Raw genomic sequence first — 19,992 nt, 5'->3', positions numbered from 1 at the left:
TTATCAGAGTTTTCCGAAGAAACAGAACCACTAGATTTATGTGAGGAAATTTATTATGGGAATTAGCTCACACAGTAATGGAGGCTGAGAAGTGCCACCATCTGCCCTCTGCAAGCTGGAGAACCTGGAAAGCCAGTGTGCAATTCAGTCCACGTCTGAAGACCTGAGGATTGGGAGCTGCATTGTTTAAAAGCAGGAGAAGATGGATATCCCAGCTAAAGAAAAGAAATAGAATTTCCCTTTCCTCTCTCTTTTTTTTTTTTTTTTTTTTTTTTTTAATTTGGGCCCTTAATGGATTGGATCATGGCCACCCACATTACTGAAGGAAATTTTCCTTACTCATTTTACTGATTCACATGCTAACCTCTTTCAGAAACACCCTCACAGGCACACACATAAATAATGTTTTACCAGCTATCTAGGCATTCCTTAGTCCAGCCAAGTGGACGTGTAAAATTAACCATCATATTTTCATTTAGTGGAGGTTAATGAAGAAGCAAAGGTAACATGTATGTGAGTTCAACTTACTATGTTTAATTCAGCAATTTGTTGCTGTTTTTAACATAAGGAGTTTTAATTCTATTTTCTATCTGTGCTTCTCACTTTACTAATTTCTAGTGATGCTAATTAGCCCATTAGCTTAAAAATATGCTAAAGACTCATTTAGCTAATCTCTGGCTGTTTCAAGCTCTATCTTCTTCCATTAAGTCCCTTACCCTACCCCACACGTGTCAGGTTACTAAAGGAGCTGAGCTTTTTCTGATGATTCATACTGAGCATTAAGTAAGATGCTTTTTGCTTTATATTTATTAGCTCATCAAATATTTATGGCAGTACTAGGAGTTAGATAGTATTATCCTCACTTTGTAGATGAGAAAACTGAGTGAAAGAAACTTTTTTTTTTTTGCGTAAGACAAAGCAATAAGTGGCAAGACCAGACTTTAGTGGTCTTTTTTTTTTTTTTTTTTTTTTTTTTTAAGACAGACTCTTCTCAGCTCACTGCAACCTCTGCCTCCCAGGTTCAAGCAATTCTCCCTGCCTCAGCCTCCTGAGTAGCTGGGACTACTACAGGTACATGCCACCACACCTGGATAATTTCTGTATTTTTAGTAGAGACAGGGTTTTACCACATTGGTCAGGCTGCTCTTGAACTCCTGCCTTCAGATGATCTACCCGTATCGGCCTCCCAAAGTGTTGGGATTACAGGTGTGAGCCACTGTGCCCGACCTAGTGGTCTTATTCTTAACCTTAGAATATCGAACATGCATCCTTTTGTTTTTCTATTTTCCCCTGTTGCTATATTGTCTTTTTTGGGGTGAGATATAGTTAATTACTGAAAGAATTATTTAATTTTTATGTTTAAAGGGAATTTCTCTTGGCTTTTATATATTAATATTTGCCCATTTGACATAGGTCTTTTTTTTTTTTTTTTTTTTTTTGACAGGGTTTCACACTCTGTCACCCAGGCTGGAATACAGTGGCATGATCTCAGCTCAGCCTAGACCTAGCTCAAGTGATCCCATCTCAGCCTCTTGAGTAGCTAGGACTATAGGTGTATGCCATCATGACCAGCTAATTAATTTTTTTTTTTTTTCGTAGAGATGAAGTCATACTATGTTGCCCAAGCTGGTGACATGGGTAATTTATTAGCGTGCTGTAATGTGCTTCTCACTACCTTCATGCTCTACGAGGTCAATTTAGAGCACACTTTTCCTTTTGATAGCTTACTTAGCACATTATCCACTGCTGTGTAATTATATGCTGCACACAGCAGATTCAAACTTTTTTGTGCCAAAATAATATCTATAAAGTTAATTTATAAAAATTATTAATTTTGAATACTTTATAACATATCAGTTATTCTAAACACTTGCCCACTTTACCTGCAGATAAATCCGTGAGCCTTGTGAAAGCAAACAAAAAAATCCTTGACAACCACTTCCTTGCCAAGACTGACCAAACACGTACAGAATTTGTGTATGTTCACAAATATCTTAATCTTTATTTGGAATGGTTTTAGGAAAACAAACGTAAAGCATTTGTGTTACAAATTCTTTAGTTGACTTATCTGTCCTATGTGTCAGTCCCGGTCTTTGTAAAACTAAGATTTATATATCTGCCTTGCCAGGGTGGGAAAAGACTCAGTAAAGAAATGTGAAAGTGAATCAAAAGTCTGAAGAGTTACAATAATTCTCTTTTCTTTTTCAACAAAAAATCCATAGTATTTCAGAGATTCCTTAGTCATCTCAGGGAATAAATTGAGTACTTCAGGCTGCCTACATTGAAGAGAAGGTTCTCACATTAGTGCCAGGCAATCTGTGTCCCATTTATTTCTACCAGCATTCTTGTTTAGGAATGGGTTGTTACTCAATTGTCATGCAAATAGATTTTTCTGTATTTAATCATTTCATCTTATTTAACCCACAGCTATTCTTTTAAAAAATAGGAAATACAAACAAGTAAAAGGAAAAAAAATCACATAAACGCAGAGATATCCAGGGTTTACATTTGGCAGGTATCTTTTCAGCCATTTTTCTACACACATACATATATTATGAAGGGGACTAGAATATGCCACTTTGGCATGAGAATTATTTTGAACTGAAGACAATTAAGAAATAGTTTAGCAGAAACAAACTCCCTGCCCTCCTCCATCTAACCAAAAGCAGGACATAAATTTTCACTTATAAAGGTGTTTGCCTCTTTTGTGAGGCAAACCAGGAAGAAGATAGCAACTCCTTTATTTTTATTTTTTTAAGAGATGGGGTCTTTCTCTGTCTTTTGAGTAGCTGGGACTGCAGGTGTGCACCACCACAACACCTGGCAAATGTTTTTTTGTAGTGACAGGGTCTTGCCATGTTGCCCAGGCAGGTCTTGAACTTTTAGTCTCAAATGATTCTTCTGCCTTGGACTCCCAAAGTGCTGGTATTACAGGAATGTGAGTCACAGCCTTCAGGAGAACAACTCTTAATCACCAGGACTCTTAATTACTTGAGAGGACTCTAGAACTCTTATCAGCCCAGATATGCACCAAGACAAATCCTCAGGACAAATCTTACTAAACAACCTTTATTTCTCATTAATTTCCTCATATATTTACCATCTTACAATTTACCACCCCTAGGAAACTTCCTGCCCTCCTTTTCCTTTGACCTGTCATAGCTCCAGAATTTAGCATTCTTTGTTGAAATGGTGTATAAGTTCTCAGGCCTATTTGTTTTTTAAATCTTCATTTCTTTTATACAAAGGCCTCTGTGTACATGTGAACATATTAATATCAATTAACATTTGTATGCCTTTTCTCCTATCAACCTGTCTTTTGTCAGTTTCATTGGCAGGGCCCTAGCTGCGGAACCTAGAATGGTAGAGGGAAATTGTTTTTCCTCTTCTACCATTGTATCAGTTGGTGTTCAGTCAGGGAAGCAGAGGCTTCAAGAATGTCACATAATAAGTAAGTAATTATAGGAATTAGACCTTTCCCAATTGTGAGGGAAGCTGAGGAAGTGAAAGTCTGAAGGGAGAGTTGGAGGGTCAAGAAAGAGCCACTAACCAGTTCTCCCTAAGCACTGATGTGGGTGGAGAATTTGGAGCTTGCAGGGAAATACGAGTGACAGCTTGTGGTGAGGTGTTTGGGTTGCTGGGTTTGGTGGTGTGAGCCTGTAGTCCCAGCTACTTGGGAGCTTAGGTGGGAGGATAGCTTAAACCCAGGAGGTGGAGGATGCAGTGAGCCAAGATTGTGCCGCTGCACTCCAGCCTGGGTTACCCTGTCTCAAAAATAATAAAATGCCAACTGAGAATCAGTCTAAAAAAGATAAATTTTAAAAAGAGAAAGAGCTACACTGGCTAATATAAATGCTGAGGAGGAGATAGTGTTGAGTAGGATTAGGATTAGGAATGCAGAGGAGCCAGATGTTTAGGAAAAGGATGGAGATGAGTGTGGCAAAGCTAAAAGAGCTAGAGAAGGCAAGGTGCTAGGGCAGGTGACGTGACTTCCCAGAGGCTGACAACTGATGGCAATGATGAGAGAGCACTAAAAGGAACTTAAACAGGGTGTTCTTAAAAGGGATCTGGGTGGATGGGAATGAGAGTTGTTTAATGGGTATAGAGCTTCAGTTTGGCAAAATGAAAAGAGTTCATGAGATTGATAGCATGACAGTGTGAATGTATTTAACACAATTGGACTGTACACTTAAAAATGGTTAAGATGGCCAATTTTATGGTATGTGTATTTTACCACAACTTTAAAAAGTGGACATAGTGATGCGTAGAGCTTTAGCTTCTCATTTTGAAATCCAATTGGAGTAGAGGGTCCCTTCTGCGTTACCACCCTATTAGATAATCTGATGCTTTTTATTTTTATTTTTTGAATTTTATTTTCTTTAGACTGTGTTGTCCAGGCTGGTCTCAAGCTCCTCGGCTCAAGTGATCCTTCTGCCTAGACTTCTCAAAGTGCTTGGATTACAGGCCTGAGCCATCACTCCCAGGCCAATGATGCTTTTTAAGTAAGATCCCATTAAATCAGCTTAGATGAACATTTCAGCAGAGGCGGGAAAAGACCAAGATTCCAAGGCCAAGCTTTGTTCTCAAAAATTACGTTTAAAGGGAAAGTTTTATTTGTATTTTAGCTTATATTAATTTATAATTCCATTTAAAAATTAAGTTGTTCATTTGGTTAGCAAAAACATTTTTGAAGTATTCTCAATCTTCCTGAGCTATTACTGTGATGTAGCCATATTATAATTTCGAAAGACAAACTTATTTTACAAAACGAAAAGAAAAACAAAATCTTTCATTCAGAACATTTCGATAGTCTTTTTGCCTCCAAGTCTGAAACATCTGCAATTTATCTTCCTCTTTTCCCCTCCTACCTCCATCACCAACACTTGCTGCCTGAATGCAGTTTTATACATAGACACAATTGTAATTGCCTAGTTATGGAGCCATGTGTATATTTTGGCAGATGGTCCTGTGTATGTTAGACCAGTAAAAAGTGGGACTAAATTAACAGCAGTATCAGGATAAAAGAAAAAATCTCAGCCAACATTTTGTTAAAAAAAATTGTGTGACACAAATAAAGACCTGATACAGTTTGAATTTTGCATCTTTGGGTAACATATATGGAAACAATTCTCTACTTATAAATTATGTTATAGCACTGGATTATACTTCTTTTAAGTGCTTAATGAGTACTGAACAACAGAAAGCCCATCATGTTGTAAAAACTAAAAAAACAGTCAGAATTTTAGAAAGTGTTTCCTTCCATCATCACACAAACAGATGGAGCCAGGTAGCAGAAATAATGGGAATCTCTTAACGGTTGAGTCAGTATGATACTGCAGAGGCATATTTGTAACTTTGCATTGCTCCTTCTGTGTCCAGATTAAGAACCTAACAAGACACCAATTGCACATTCTAGGTTCAAGGGGGAAAACCCCAAAATGTAATAAAATGAGAGGTAAATCATATGTTTTGGAATTAGCAATAAAGGAGGCAGATGCTCTGACAATAATGCTGAGATATCCAGGGACGCATCAAGGATCTTGCATGATGGTTCTTTCTTAGATTAGCACCACCTAATTAAGAATAATTGCATTATAGGCACTGCTTGTGAGGCCTATAGCATTTGTCTTGGTGAAATTAACTCCAAAACACACCCACACTTGAATTAATTCACTGGTTGTTATTGAAAGAGGAATAAAATGGTTTAACAAGCTAATCAGAAGGGCTGGACAGCTGGCACTGAAGACTGTAATGTCAGTTCTGCACCATGGCCTCACTATATTGTGTAATATGTTATCAAGCAGGTGGGTTGACCCTTCTGCCTCAGTTTCTTAGTGGTGAAGCTGGAAAACACATACAGCTTTGATCTACACAGTTTAGACTTCTGGTCTCCCTGGTTCTGCTCATCCCAACAACCCAAACTAACTAAATATCAATGACAAATGTATGGACTTCCAATTCTACTTTGATCATATAGAAGGAAAAATGACACTTTTGCCCTGAAGCACTTCACATAGGGCAGTCAGAGAAAACATGCAACTCTCAGATATAAATCAAAATTAACAAGGTCACCTTGGCTGGGTGTAGTCCCTACAAAACTTTCAATATTTTCCATAAACCATTTTATATCTGATAATTGCCATGGTGGTGTCTGAAGACACATCATGACCTTTGTGAATATGAAAATCATATAAGAAAGCTACTGTTGGAGGGATCCAAACTGGCTGAATAGGAACAGCTTTGGATTGCAGTTCCCAGACAAAATGAAGAGGATAAGTGATCACCACATTTCCAAATGAGTTTTTACTGCCCACAGACCAGGAGATTCCTGGGCAGAAAAGCACCACGTCTTCAGCATGGCTGTTTCAGCTGGTGCAGTGGGTGTCTGCAGAAAAACTCACACAAATCCAGGCACTGTTTCAACTGGCAACTGGAACATCTGGGAGACAGAGTTGCCCGTTGAACTGAAAAAAAGGGGATGAAACAGGGAGCCAGGTAATCTAGCTTGGCTGATCACACCTCCACAAAGACCAGCAATCTGAAATGCTCTAGACTGAGAGTTTCACAGCAAGCACAGCTGGACAATAATGCTGAGATATCCAGGGACGCATTATTGTCCAGGGATGGCCCAGCCCTGTAGGAGAAAGGGCATCCGCCATTACTGAGGCAGTCCACCACTACTGAGGCAGTCTGCCATTACTGAGACAGTCCACCATTACTGAGACAGTTTTAACTATACCCCTATAAACAAAACTGCAAGGAAGTTCACATAGCAGCGGGGCAGAGCCTGCAGGAGCTCAGCAATGCCTCTGCTGGCAGACTGTGACTAGGCTACCTCCTTCTTGGGCATGGCATCTCTGAAAAAAGGCAGCAGAATGACAGGAACTTATAAATAAAGCCCCACTTTCCCAGGACAGAGCACCTGGGATAAAAAGGCGGTTATGAGTTCTGTTGCAGCAAACTTAAACATACCTGCCCAGTAGCTCTGAACAGAATAGTGGAGCTCATAGCTCAGTACTTGAGCTCCTATAAGGGACAGACTTTCTTTTCAAGCAGCTCCCCAAACCCTGTATAACCAAAGAGACACCTCATAAAGGAGAGCTCAGGCTGACATCTGGTGGGTATCCTTCTGGGACAAAGATAACAGAAGAAGGAACTGGCAGCAACCCTTATTGCTCTGCAGCCACTATAGGTGATCCTCAAGCAAGCAGGATCTGGAGTGGACCTCCAATAGTCCTAGAGTAGGGGGGCCTGACTGTTAGAAGGAAAACTAAAAAACAGAAAGAAATAACTTCATCATCAACAAAAAGGACGTCCACTCAGAGGCCCCATCTGAAAGTCACCAACCAAAAGACCACAGGTAGATAAATCCACAAAGATGGGAAGAAACCAGCGCAAAAAGGATGAAAATAACCAAAACCAGAATGCCTCTCCTCCTCCAAGGGATCACAACTCACCAGCAAGGGAACAAGGCTGGATGGAGAATGAGTCTGATCAACTGACAGAAGCAGGCTTCAGAAGGTGGGTAATAAGAAACTTCTCTGAGCTAAAAGAACATGTTCTAACTCAATGCAAAGAAACTAAGGACCTTGAAAACAGGTTTGATGAAATGCTAATGAGAATAAATAGCTTAGAGAGGAATATAAATGAATTGATGGAGCTGAAAAACACAACACGAGAACTTCATGACATACACAAGTTTGAATAGCCAAATTGACCAAGCAGAAGAAAGGATATCAGAGATTGAAGATCAACTCAATGAAATAAAACGAGATGGCAAGATTAGAGAAAAGAAGAGTAAAAAGACCAAAGCCTCCAAGAAATACAGGATTATGTGAAAAGACGTAGTCTACGTTTGATAGGTGTACCTGAATGTGATGGAGAGAATGAATCCAAGCTGGAAAATACTCTTGAGGATATTATCCAGGAAAACTTCCCCAACCTAGCAAGGAAGGCCAATATTCAAGTCCAGGAAATACACAGAACACCGCAAAGATATTCCTCAAGAAGAGCAACCCCAAGGCACATAATCATCAGATTCACCAGGATTGAAATGAAGGAAAAAATGCTAAGGGCAGCCAGAGAGAAAGGTCGAGTTACCCACAAAGGGAAGCCCAACAGACTCACAGCATATCTCTCAGCAGAAACCCTACAAGCCAGAAGAGAGCAGGGGCGAATGTTCAACATCCTTAAAGAAAAGAAATTTCAACCTAGAATTTCATATCCAGCCAAAGTAAGCTTCATAAGTGAAGAAGAAATAAAATCCTTTAAAAACAAGCATTGCTCAGGGATTTCATCACCACCAGGCCTGCTGTACAAGAGCTCCTGAAAGAAGCACTAAATATTGAAAGGAACAACCAGTACCATCCACTCCAAAGACATACCAAATGGTAAAGAGCATTAAACAATGAAGAAACTGCATCAACTAATGGGCAAAACAACCAGCTAGCATCAAAATGGCAGGATCAAATTCACACATAACTATATTAACCTTGAATATAAATAGGCTAAATCCCTCAATCAAAAGAAGACATAGACTGGCAAATTGGATAAAAACCAAAACTCATCGGTGTGCTGTATCCAGGAAATCCATCTCACATGCAAGGATACACGTAGGCTCAAAGGGATGGAGGAAGATTTACCAAGCAAATGGAGAGAGAGAGAAAAAAAAGCAGGAGCTGCAGTCCTAATCCCTGATAAAATAGACTTTAAACCAAGAAAGATCAAAAGAGACAAAGAAGGGCATTACTTAATGGTAAAAGGATCAATGCAACAAGAAGAGCTAACGATACTAAATATATATGCACCCAATACAGGAGCACCCAGATACATAAAGCAAGTTCTTAATGACCTGCAAAGAGACTTAGACTCCCACACAATAATAGTGGGAGACTTTAACTCCCACTGTCAATATTAGACAGATCAACGAGACAGAAAATTAACAAGGATATCCAGGATGTGAACTCAGCTCTGGACCAAGCAGACCTAACAGATATATACAGAACTCTCCACCCCAAATTTACAGAATATACATTCTTCTCAGCACCACATCACACCTACTCTAAAATTGACCACACAACTGGAAGTAAATCACTCCTCAGCAAATGCAAAAGAATGGAAATCATAACAAACAGTCTCTCAGACAACAGTGCAATCAAGTTAGAACTCAGAATTCAGAAACTAACTCAGAACTGCATAACTTCATGGAAACTGAACAACTGGTCCTTGAATGTTGGCTGGATAAACAATGAAATGAAATAAAGATGTTCTTCAAAACTAACGAGAATGAAGACACAATGTACCAGAATCTCTAGGACATTTTCAAAGCAATGTCTAGTGGAAAATTTACAGCAATAAATGCCCACATGAGAAGCAAGGAAAAAATCTAAAATCGACACCCTATCATCAAAATTGAAGGAGCTATAGGAGCAAGATCAAAAAAACTCAAAACCTAGCAGAAGACAAGAAATAACTAAGATCAGAGCAGAACTGCAGGAGATAGAGACACAAAAAACCCTTCCAAAAAATCAGTAAATCCAGGAGCTGGTTTTTTGAAAAGATCAATAAAATAGACAGACCACTAGCCAGATTAACAAAAAAGAAAATACAGAAGAATCAAATAGATGCAATAAAAATGATAAAGGGGATATCACCACAGATTCCACAGAAATACAAACCACCATCAGAGATTACTACAACTCTATGCACATAAACCAGTAAACCTGGAAGAAATGGATAAATTCCTGGACACTTGCACCCTCCCAAGCCTTAACCAAGAAGAAGTTGAAACCCTGAATACACCAATAATAAGGGCGGAAGTTGAGGCAGCAATTAATAGACTACCAACCAAAAAAAAGCCCAGGTCCAGATGGGTTTACAGCTGAATTCTACCAGACATACAAAGAGGAGCTGGTACCACTCCTTCTGAAACTATTCCAAACAATCCAAAAAGAGGGAATCCTCCCCAAATCATTTTATGAGACCAACATCATCCTGATACCAAAACCCAGCAGAGATTCAACAAGAAAAGAAAACTTCAGGCCAATATCCATGATCAATATAGATGCAAATATCTTCAATAAAATACGGCAAACTGATTACAACAGCCCATCAAAAAACTTATCCATCATGATCAAGTAGGCTTCATCCCATGGATGCAAGGCTGGTTCAACATACACAAGTCTATAAATGTAATTCACCACATAAACAGAACCAAAGACAAAAACCACATGAATATCAATAGATGCAGAGAAGGCCTTCCACAAAATTTAACATAAAGCTAAAAACTCTCAATAACCTAGGTATAGATGGAAAGTATCTCAAAATAATAAAAGCTATTTATGACAAACCCACAGCCAATATCATACTGAATGGGCAAAAACTGGAAGTGTTCCCTTTGAAATCTGGCACTAAACAAGGATGCCCTCTCTCACCACTCCTATTCAATGTAGTATTGGAAGTTCTATCCAGAGCAATCAGGCAGAAAAAGAAATAAAGGTATTCAAATAGGAAAGGAGGAAGTCAAATTGCCTCTATTTGCAGATGACATGATTGTATATTTAGAAGACCCCATTGTCTCAGCCCCAAATCTCCTGAAACTGGTAAGTAACTCCAGCAAAGTCTCAGGATACAGAATCAATGTGCAAAAATCACAAGCATTCCTATACACCAATAACAGACTTGAAGATAGCCAAATCAAGAACGAACTGCCATTCATAATTGCTACAAAGAGAATAAAATACCTAGGAATACAACTAACAAGGAGCGTAAAGGACCTCTTCAAGGAGAACTACAGCCACTGCTCAACGAAATAAGAGAGGACACAAACAGATGGAGAAACATTCCATGCTCATGGTTTGGAAGAATCAATATTGTGAAAATGGCCATACTGCCCAAAGTAATTTACAGATTCAATGCTATCCCCATCAAGCTACCAATGACTTTCATCAGAGAACTGGAAAAAAACCATCTTAAACTTCATATGGAACCAAAAGAGAGCCTGCATAGTCAAGTCAATTCTAAGCAACAAGAACAAAGCTGGAGGCATCACACTACCTGACTTCAAACTATACTACAAGGCTATGGTAATCAAAACAGCATGGTACTGGTACCAAAACAGAGATATAGACCAATGGAACAGAACAGAGGCCTTGGAGGCAATGCCACACATCTACAACCATCTGCTCTTTGATAAACCAGACAAAAACAAGCAATGGGGAAAGGATTCCCTGTTTAATAAATGGTGTTGGGAAAACTGGCTAGCCATATGCAGAAAGCTGCAAACATTAATCCTGTTCAAATTGTAAAGTGGTTAGCTGCTTCATTTCTAAATAAGGTAATTCTAATGAAAGTCTAAGATTTCAGGCATCCCATTGTGTTACATATTGAAAGCACAGAATTCTTTATTTTGCTAAAGAAGAGACTATTCTAACAGTTTATTTTCAGTTCCCAACCTTTCTAAAATTCATGATATATAAATTCTATTCTATAACAGACCATTTGGGATATTTGACTAAATTTCAGGTATTTTTCAGACAATTCCATTGTATTTTTATAGTTGATGATTGTTCCTATATTTTATTTCAGTTTAAATATAGTGGGGTAGAACACATTTTTTTGTGTGTGTTCTACCCCATTGTTACTGTAATCTTTTCTGGATTTTCACTTTTAGTTACTGTGTGCTTCTTTTACAATTCTTATTAAGTATTCTCTCTCTGTATCCAATATTTCCAATAGCTGAAGTCCTTGAGGCCCTACTTTCTCATTTCTGCTGATTTTTACTCATGGTATCTTGTTTGCTGATGTGGTTTTTAATTTTGGATTGTGAAATCATATTTGACCTTTATCTGTTAATTTCTTGTTTTGGAGTTTTTAAAACCAGAGACAACATTTTAATCTTAACTGCATGATGTTAAGCTTGTAGTTATGAATATCAGGAGAGATTTTAATTTTTAAACACATTAAATCTGAGTCAAGACAAACAAATCTTGTTTCTCCTTTCTTCTGCTGGATAGAAAGCTTTTTTGCAGCCTTCTGTTAAACTGCATGTGAGCATATTATTTGTAATTTTTAATTTTAGAGACAGGGTCTCCTTCTGTCACCCAGGCTTGAGTGGCTCACTGCTGGTCTCAACATGTTGGTCTCAAACAATCTTTTTGCCTCAGTCTCCTGAGTAGTTGGGACTACAGGCACATTTTTAATTTTTTTGTAGAGATGGGACCTGACTATGTTGCCCTGGCTGGTCTCAAATTCCTGGGTTCAAGCAGTCCTGCCTCAGCTTTCCAAAGTGCTGGTATTGCAGATGTGAGCCACTGCACTTAGATGTATGTGAACACTTTATGTGGTTCTTCAATTCCAAATCCCTACCTTATGCAAGTTCACTGCCTTGTTTCCTGTTCCCATGCACCCATTAAAATACAAGACTTTAGAGAATGGAAACTGGCAATTGCTTTGAGGCCAACTGCTCTTTCAGTGTCAGTTGATAACTAAGGGTTACAGCTTGCTGGTTAGTCTGTGTCCTTGGGAGTTTCCTTTACTTTTTTTTTTTTTTTAAATGAACTCAACTATGCATTAGAAAGGACTTATGTTATATTGCATTCAATTTATCTTGGTATCTTGTAGGAGAATTTATATTGTATTCAATTTATCTTGGTATCTTGTAGGAGAATTTTTGAAAATATCTAGTCTGCCATTCCTTTAAATTTCACATTCTACCTATTTTTATTCCAGAATTTTCTCTGTGTCTTATTCTGAAGCCATAATACGTAGTAAAACCTACTGTTTACTGAATGGCTTTTATGTGTTAAGTGCTTTAGCTCTGTGATCCCCTTTTGTTGTCATCTTTCCTGTAACACTGATCACTCTGTACAGTTATGAACCTATCTGTTACTCTCTTTTTCTACCCCTGTGTGTTTCTTGTATAGCAGCCATCATGACATATAATTATTTTTCTGCTTTCTTGTCTTTGTGTTTCACTGTAATGTAAGTCCCATGAGGATAGGGACCATGTCTATCTAATTCTTAGTTATTAATTGAATTTCTAATGTCTATGTGAGCAACTTCTAGTGAGCTAGAAATAAGTATTTGCCATATAGATGAACATAATCTGTGATGTAGGTAATATGCCCATTTAACCTGGACCTAGAGAGGTGAAGTGACCTGTCCAATGTTACAGAAGTAGTCAGTGACAACTGAGAAAAGATCATATGCCAAAGTCCATAGCCCCTGCCACTTCAGAAGCTATTTCTTTCATTAGTTTCTAGAAAGGCAAGGTGAATAGTTATATTATGAAAGTGGCTTGATTAAATGATAACGGAAATAAATTGCTCACATCATTAATTTCAAATTACATTTAATTCTAATACTGTTAGATGATTTATATTATACAGAACTAAGGAAATTTCATAGAGTCAGCACATCAGGGTAAACTGTCCAAGTCTTATTGATTATACTTTGTGCCAATTTTTGTCCTAGTTCTGAAAAGTAGATTTCTCATTTATTTTGGAAAGTATTTTTTAAGTGAACTTAGCTATGCATTAGGAAGTTCTCACCCCAGCCAAGAGAAATACTGAAAATTGTTTCGCTTTATTTCTTCCCTCCTCAGTCTTGCCTATTTCCTAATATAAAAGAGAAGGTTGATAAAACTATTGTTTTTACTGAGCATATTATAAAAATCAGTTTATTATTTTAAAAAACACCACAAAAATTAGCAAGTTCAAAATGTCATATCCTTAAAAGTCTGTGAAGATTAAAAAATAGTAAAATTGGCTTGCTCTGAGTAATCTTTTACAGTTTTCCATTTAAGACTATATTTTTATTTAATTTTTAGATTATTATTTTAAATTAATTAATTAATTTTTATAGAGACAAGGTAATGCTCTGCTGCCCTGGCTGGGATGCAGTGGCATGTAGCCTTGAACTACTGCACCAAGCCATCATTTTGCTTCAGCTTCCGTAGTCAGGACTGCAGGAGTGAGCCACCCTTTTTGGATAATTTCAAATTTTTTTTGTAGGGATGGGGTCTCACTGTGTTGCCCAGACTGTTCTTAAACTCCTGGACTCAAATAATCCTCCCTCCTTAGCCTCCCAAAGTGCTGGGATGAGATATGTGAGGCACGATGACTGGCTGACACTATATTTTTAAACTGAAGAAGATTTTCTGCAATAGAGGCTGACTGATCAAACTGGTGATCAAAATCAGGTGAATATTACAAAGAATATCCATAGCCTGGAGATAGTATGCATCAGAGATGACATTTTCACAATAGAAGAGTAGATGTATGCTGAGTAGAAAGGCTATTTTGGATCTTTTCGTAATAAATCTGTCTGTGAGCAATTGCAGGTCTCCACTGCTATAGTTCAGTCTTAGATAGACACTGAAATAAATGAATATATGTGCTCTCTGAGTATAATGACTTTGACTTATAGTACCTTTTTCAGCTTGGTGCTATGAAGAAAAGTGACTCCCATTGTTTGAAAGAGTAGTTTTCTGTAGAGTCTGGAAAATTTTCTTATACCTTTAATGGTAATTTTTAAAATGTTGTCTACAGGGTTTTATATTGTACAGCTGGAAGCAAAATCTGAGTCCATTTCACAGAAAGCGTGGAGCCTTCCTCATTAGATTAGTTCCCGTGGTGGTATACACAACGAACAGCTTTTCAATCTTAAGAGTCAAAGTGTGGGTTTGAGTATGTTAGGTAAATCAATGCTATTTTAACTGCAAAAATGGAATACAAAATATTTTGACTTTTTTTTTTTTTTTTTTTTTTTAATACATATGGAGTTGTAAAGCTGAGGCCGAGTATCTTCTTCTCTTGAGTGAACGTGTGCTTTCCTCTAACTTCCTCAGGCTAGGTCTGTTCTCTGAAGCCTCACAGAACAAATCTAAGCCTTTTTTTCGTGTCAGAAAGACCTTTAGAGTTGTAAAGCTAGTATTTAGGGGAAATAGCATTTCAAAAGTAGGATGATTTTGAGGGAAAGTAAAAATTTAGTATATCGTGCTAATTTCCAAGTACCTGTGGATATGGAGTATGATATCATAGATGGTGAGCTCCTAAAGGCAGAGGATACCTCTCATCCGTATTTTATCTTCCCATTGCCACTACACCTAGTCAATGCTAGATAAAGGTCTTTGGAGACACTCATCCAGATGATCACCGACAAGCCTGTTTGAATACATTTCAACAGGTAACTCCCTACCACACCAGACAGCTCATGCTGGCTTTGACAGCTGAGGCAGAATTTCTTTGTCTCTTGAGTGAATGTGTGCTTTTTCTTTAACTTTATCAAGCTAGGTCTGTTCTCTGAAACCTCACAGAACAAATTTGATCCACTTTTTTTTCGTGTCAGAAAGATATTTAGACATTTGAAGGCAAATACAATGACGCAAAATTTTAACGATGGTTTGGCAGGCATCATGCTATAAAGTCACATTCTGACTTTTCTCTTTTAGGACACTTTGGGTCTTATAGCAACCCCACCCCTACTCTGAGATAGAGAGAGACTATTCAGACAACACAGATTTTGTGTGAATTTTAGGAGATTTCTAGATTCCCTAAGACCCCTCCTCTGCTCCCAGGTCAGGACTTCTGCTCCAAAATCCATTTCACAACATGATACTCCTTCCAGGACTGGAGAAAGAATTTTCTCATGTGTGGACAAGGAATACTGTGAATTCTTGATCTTGATGTGAGTGGCTGGTTATCAACATTGGAAATAATATGAATGTTGATTATAGCAGAGCATGTAGTAAAACTGCCTTTGCAGAGATTATGACAGTGGGAGAAGTCTAACATGACTGACTCCATCTTGCTTCTGCCCTCACAGGCTGGTTCTTCTTTCTCATTCCTGGGTGTAGGCCAAGCTAACCGTGGGAGGAAATTAGTTTATAGTTTAACTTTGAAGCAGGGATTATAATACCCTTTACCTAAAACAGACCCTCTCCTTGTATAGGGTTTGAAACTGTCTTTGTAAGACTAATGAAAGGCCACAAGATTACGGAAGGGGACTGAATTCTGCTACAATGTAGGTATAGTTTCTAAGAATCTCTTATTGCTCAGGGGTCATGTGGCCAGAGGTGACAAGATTTGTGGCTTCCTCAATTACGTCTATAAATAACATCACTGTTGTAGAACCCGAGATTGGTCTTTTGAGGTGTTTTTCAGACTTTTGCATTCTGGCAACTGACTGACTCCACTAGAACCCATGATGACTCATGACTCAATTGTCCCAGTGCCCCCACCCAGAGGTTGACTCAGTGCATGAGGACTGTTTTCCACCTTCCTATGATTTCATTCCCAATCAATCGGCAGCACCTATCTCTGACACTCCTGCCTGCCAAACTATCCATAAAAACCCTAGCCTCTGAGTTCTCAGGGAGGCTGATTTGAGTAATAACACTCATCCTTCTGCTTGACTGGCTCTGTGATTTTAAAACTCTTTCTTTGCTGCAAAACCCTGCTATTCTCAGTGCATTCATTGGCTTTTCTGGGCAGCTGGCAAAATGACCCATTAGGAGATTACAATAGTGTCTGTGGAATAGTGAAATATTCAAAGAGAAATTTGGTTAAGTGAGTAGACCCTGGAGGTTAGAGAGTGGTAGGAGCTGGAGGTTTGGGAATCATCAACATAGAGACAGAAACTGAATTTAATTAGTACAATAAATATGTGTGGAGCACCTGCATGAGCTGGGTGTTCTGTTAGGCATAGGGATAAAATTACGAGCATTAGCCTGTGTTACTACCTTTAGAGTTTGTATCTACCTGTTGGATCCTTAGGGAGAACAGGTAGATAGAGTAAACGAGATACCTTGATAGTAATTATTAAAATGATATATTTATGTAAATATGAGTTTCTCATTTTTTTCTAGTGAAATTCTGTCATTTTACTAAAATTCAAAAATAGTAAAATGTCACATCTAAATTTTAGGGGGCTGTTAAAAATGACATTTAAATTTATACATGAACTGAAAAATGAAGCAAGTTCTGTCATAGCTTGACAGGTATAATCACTTATCCTGTAATGCAAACAGTAACCTAATAGCAAGATGCTAATATTGCTTTGGTGCAGGTGTTGCTAATTAACCATTGGATTAGCCTGTATCATATTCTTATCTCTCACCTATGCATAATATTTGTGCAAAATGCAAATGTAAGCTGTAAGTTGAAATGTTTAGGTGCCAACCTTAACCATGATTTGACCTTGAAACAATGAGAATTTTGAATTGGGTAGTGATTATGACTTAGTTGTAGCTTCAGGCTCAGTTAGATTTCTGGTTCTCCTCTCGATAGTCAAGGTTTGTTTTTTGTTTTGTTTTGTTTTGTTTTGTTTTGTTTTTTGAGACAGAGTTTCGCTCTTGTTACCCAGGCTGGAGTGCAATGGCGCGATCTCGGCTCACTGCAACCTCCGTCTCCTGGGTTCAGGCAATTCTCCTGCCTCAGCCTCCTGAGTAGCTGGGATCACAGGCACGCGCCACCATGCCCAGCTGATTTTTTGTATTTTTAGTAGAGGCGGGGTTTCATCATGTTCACCAGGATGGTCTCGATCTCTTGACCTCGTGATCCACCCGCCTCGGCCTCCCAAAGTGCTGGGATTACAGGCTTGAGCCACCGTGCCCAGCCTAAGGTTTACTTTCAAACAGGAAGTTAAACTTGTTTGGGGTCTGGCCAAGTGACTAGGTGTGAAGAAACCCAGGAGTCATTTTTTTTTTTAAATTTTAATGCTTTTAATTTTTTATGGGTACACAGATGTATATATTTATGAGGAACATGAGATATATTGACACAGGCATATAATGCATAATAGTCACATCAGGATAAATGGGGTATCCATTACTTCAGGCATTTATCCTTTGTGTTGCAAATAATCCAAATATACTGTCTTAGTTAATTAAAAATGTACAATTGACTTGTTATTGACAATGGTCACCCTGTTATGTTAGCAAATACTAAGTCTTATTCATTCTATTTTTCGTACCCATTAGCCATCCCCAATTCCCCCTTTCCCTGCACTAGTCAACCTGTGGTAACCATCATTCTACTTTCTATCTCCATTATTTCAATTGCTTTGATTTTTCTCTCCCACAAACAAGTGAGAACATGTAAAGTTTGTCTTTCTGTCCCTGGCTTATTTCAAATAACTTAATAACCTCCAGTTCCATTCATGTTGTTGCAAATGACAGGATATCATTCTTATTTATGGCTGCATAGTATATACACCAAATTCTCCTTACTTATTCATCATAGACTCCTAGGTTGCTCCCAAATCTTGGCTATTGTGAACAGTGCTGCAATATATATGGGAGTGCAGATATCTTTTTGATATACTAATTCCTTTCCTTTGGTTAAATACCTTAAATACCTAGCAGTAAGATTGATGGATCATATGGTAGCTGTATTTTAGTGATTTGAGAAACCTCCAAATTGTTTTTTATAGTAGTTATACTAATTTACATTTCTATCAACAGTGAATGAGGGTTCCCTTTTCTCCACATCCTCACCAGCATTTGCTATTGCTTGTCTTTTGGATATTAGCCATTTTAACTGGGATGAGGTGATATCTTATTGTAGTTTTGATTTGCATTTCTCTGATGATCAATAATGTTGAACATATTTTCATATATTTGTTTGCCATTTGTATGTCTTCTTTTGAGAAATGGCTATACAGATCTTTTGCCCATTTTTATTTGGGTTAATAGTTTTTTTTTTTTCCTACAGAGTTGTTTGAGCTCCTTATATATTCTGGTTATCACTCCCTTGTCAGATGGGAACATTTTCTTCCATTCTGTGGGTTGTCTGCTCACTTCGTTGATTGTATCCTTTGCTGAGAAGATTTTTTAACTTGATGTGGTCCCATTTGTCCAATTTTGCTTTGGTTGCCTATGCTTGCGGGGTATTATTCAAGAAATCTTTGGCCAGTGCAACGTCCTGGAGAGTTTCCTCAATGTTTTCTTTTAGTACTTTTACAGTTTGAAGGTTTAGATTTAAGTCTTTAATCCATTTTGATTTAATTTTTGTATATGGTGAGAGAGATAGGGGTTGTTTTATTCTTCTGCATATGGATATCCAGTTTTCCCAGCACCATTACTGAAGAGACTTTCCTTTCCCCAGTGTATGTTCTTGGCAACTTTGTTGAAAATGAGTTCACTGTAGATGTATGGATTTATTTCTGGGTTCTTTGTTCTGTTCTGTTGGTTTATATGCTTGTTTTTATGCCAGTACTATGCTGCTTTAGTTACTATGGCTCTGGAGTATAATTTGAAGTCAGATAATGTGATTCCTCCAGTTTTGTTCTTTTTGTTCAGGATAGCTTTAGCTATTCTGGGTCCTTTGTGGTTCCATATAAATTTTAGGATTGTTTTTCAATTTCTATGAAGAATGTCATTGGTATTTTTATAGGGATTGCATTGAATCTGTAGATTATTTAGCATAGTATGAACATTTTAACAATATTGATTCTTCCAATCCATGAACATAGAATATCTTTCCATTTTTTGTGTGTCTTCTCCAATTTCTTTTACCAGTGTTTTATAGTTTTTATTATAGAGATCTTTCACTTTTTTGGTTAAGTTAATTTCTAGGTATTTAATTGGAAGTAATTTCTTTTCTTTTCTTTTCTTTTTTTTTTTTGAGACAGAGTTTCACTCTTGTTACCCAGGCTGGAGTGCAATGGCGCGATCTCGGCTCACCGCAACCTCTGCCTCCTGGGTTCGGGCAATTCTCCTGTCTCAGCCTCCTGAGTAGCTGGGATTACAGGCACGCGCCACCATGACTAGCTAATTTTTTTGTATTTTTAGTAGAGACGGGGTTTTACCATGTTGACCAGGATGGTCTCGATCTCTTGACCTCGTGATCCACCCGCCTCGGTCTCCCAAAGTGCTGGGATTACAGGCTTGAGCCACCGCGCCCGGCCTTGGAAGTAATTTCTTATTTACTCTTCTTATTTCTAGTGATTTGATTGCTCTGGGAGAAAGAGCAGCAATTACTAGATAAGTAG

Source organism: Saimiri boliviensis, chromosome 7 (assembly GCF_048565385.1).
Source record: "Saimiri boliviensis isolate mSaiBol1 chromosome 7, mSaiBol1.pri, whole genome shotgun sequence".
Taxonomy (NCBI): Eukaryota; Metazoa; Chordata; class Mammalia; order Primates; family Cebidae; genus Saimiri; species Saimiri boliviensis.
Note: the sequence above shows the minus strand (reverse complement) of the source record.